The 2,847-nt window shown below is 48.1% G+C and overlaps 1 pseudogene; it reads left to right on the top strand.

The window, feature by feature from the left end:
- Positions 1-426: 426 nt before the first annotated feature.
- LOC125532922 lies at positions 427-1,660 on the top strand (annotated as a pseudogene).
- The last annotated feature ends 1,187 nt before the right edge of the window (positions 1,661-2,847 follow it).

Here is a 2,847-nt window from a genome sequence, read left to right as displayed (position 1 = left end):
CGCACGCCTTTGTCCTCCCCCTTGGCCCGCCTGCCGGGGACACTAGCAGTCCCTCCGCTCCCTCCGCTTTCACCCTCTCTCTCTCGCGCCCCGCCCCGCCGCCGGCGCCGCCGCTATTCTCCGGTCGCCTCCTCACCGCGCAGCCTCCGGCCGTCCCGACCAAACCACTTCTCGACATGGCCGTCACCACGCCCGTGCTGTGGCCGTAGTTTTGGCCGTCGATAGGAGGTTTGGCCGTCGACGTCTTTGCCGGCCGCAGAGGGGACATGACCGCCGGCGACGCAGCACGGCGTCCTCGGCAGCTCCCGATGAGAGGTCCACAGCGGCCAGTAGCCGGCCGGCAACCACCCCTGCTGCGTCGAGGTGATCATCGCGGCCTCTTCGCCACCACGCCCGCAAGGTGTTCGACATTTTGCCCACAAAGGTATGGACAGTGAAGACGAGTTTTTCTTCCATCACTTTCTTTGTTCATCGGACGATTCGTCGTCGGATGATGAAGATATTGTGATGGCTGCACTGGTCGTTCATGACCACATTCAACGGCAGCTTCCTCGGTACAGGGGGTCATTCCCTGGCCGTGCTCCCAACCTGAACCGCAACAGGGAGAGAGGGCACGCCTTGCTCTATGCTGATTACTTTGCCAACACCCCGCTCTTCAAGCCGGATAAATTCCGTCGCCGTTTTCGAATGGCAAGGCATGTGTTCAATCGTATCCGAGAGGGAGTGGTTGCTCATGACCCATACTTTGAGTGCAAGACAGATGCCCTTGGCAAGCTTGAATTCTCCTCTTACCAGAAATGCACAGCGGCCATCCGCATGCTTGCATATGGAATTCCAGGCGATCTGGTGGATGAGTATGTGCGTATGAGTGAGACAACATGTCTGATGTCAATTTACAAGTTTTGTCAGGCTGTGATCGAGGTGTTTGGCCCAGAGTACTTGAGGCAGCCAACTGCCGCTGATACAGAGAGATTGTTGGCGACCAACGCAGCTAGAGGCTTTCGAGGCATGCTTGACAGCATAGATTGTATGCACTTGGAGTGGAAGAACTGTCCATTTGCTTGGCAGGGCCAGTACAAAGGGCATGTCAAGGCGTGCACTGTCATATTAGAAGCGGTGGCATCACAGGATCTTTGGATATGACATTCTTTCTTCGGCATGACAGGTTCTCACAATGATATCAACGTGCTGCAGCGTTCTCCAGTCTTCGCGATGCTTGCAGAAGGCCACTCCCCACTTGTCAACTTTGAGATCAACGGCCACCATTACAACAAGGGATACTATCTAGCAGATGGTATATATCCTCAGTGGTCAACTTTGGTGAAGACAATCTCGAAACCCCAAGGTGAGAAGAGAAAGAGATTTGCCCAAATGCAAGAGTGTTAGAAAGGATGTGGAACGTGCTTTTGGTGTGCTTCAATCCCGGTGGGGTATCGTTCGAAACCCTGCACTGTCATGGGATGAAAGGAAGCTTTGGAAGGTGATGACTGCTTGTGTGATTATACACAACATGATCGTCGAGGACGAGCGTGATGAGAGTATCTTCGACCAAGGATTTGACTATCAAGGTGAAATATTGAGCCCCTGCACCAAGACCCGGCCATATTTGAACGGTTTGCTCAGTTCCACCGTGAGATGCGTGATTGGCACACTCATTTGAATCTTCAAAATGACTTGGTTGAGCACGTGTGGGATCACATTGGCAACCAATAGATGTATTGGTCCATTTTATGTTTAGTTGTAAACATATTTTATTAAAGACAATTTCAATTGGGTTGTAAACATATTTTATTAAAGACAATTTCAATTGGGTTGTAAAACTATTTTAATTTTTAGACAAATATTTGGGTTGTAAACTAGTTTTGATGAAAATTTGGGCATTTTTGGCCCTGACGAACAGGATAGGGCAAAAGGATGCGTCCGCGCGCTGGGCGCACGGCCACCGCATCCCAGGACACGCCCGGATATGACTCCAAATCGCTACCCAAACGGACAGAATCCGGACAAAACGGACGTCTGTTTAGGGTCACACGGTGGAGTTGGCCTAAGCACATCTATGAACAGGGTTGTCGACTGCCTCGAATACGGGGAATTTCCAAGATAAATAAAGATGTGATGTTGGAAAAGGCCTCATATAATCAAATTCATTAAAAAGTTCAATAACAAAAGAATAGTTCACAGACATATCCTGATGTTTGATACTTTTACATTAATTACAAGAAAGATTAAAGTTGCGTGCATCTTTGAAAAAGGGTAGGTGATGCAACGGGTTATCTATCAGAAACAATCACCAAAGAAAACTATGTGCAATGATCGTTGTCAGGGCTAACGTGTAGAAAATCTAACATAAATACTAGATAAAGCATGACTAATATAGTAGAGATCGAATAAGTCATGCCTTCTGACAGAGAAAAGATAAATAACATCTGCATACATAAAATTGAACCTAACATATGTAGGGCAGAAACTAGAGCAAAGAACTGTGACAGGACATCTAATAGAAAGAGCAAGAACACGTACGGAACAACAGGACTCAAAAGCCGGGATGAGGAAAATCATAGCCCGAGGCGGGCGGAGGAGGAGGAGCGCGCGTGGATGTCCTTTTGTTCTCATCCTCATACATATGGAGAAAGAGCCTCCCTTATAAAGAGGTCCAACTCCCTCTAAACTAGCAATGTGAGACTAAACTTTTGTTTCACCTTTTGCCTTACAAGAATGAACCACATGGGCCTCTAGGATTTATTAGGAATTTCTGAAATATTATTAGGCTAGGCTCAAAATAGACAAAATTTCAGCAGCGCCCGACCTTTCTGATGCAATATCCGTCTAGACCATGACGTTAAAAGG

The sequence above is a fragment of the Triticum urartu genome, chromosome 1 (genome assembly GCF_003073215.2).
Source record: "Triticum urartu cultivar G1812 chromosome 1, Tu2.1, whole genome shotgun sequence".
NCBI classification, from domain to species: domain Eukaryota; kingdom Viridiplantae; phylum Streptophyta; class Magnoliopsida; order Poales; family Poaceae; genus Triticum; species Triticum urartu.
This window is presented reverse-complemented; position numbering and strand designations above follow the sequence as displayed.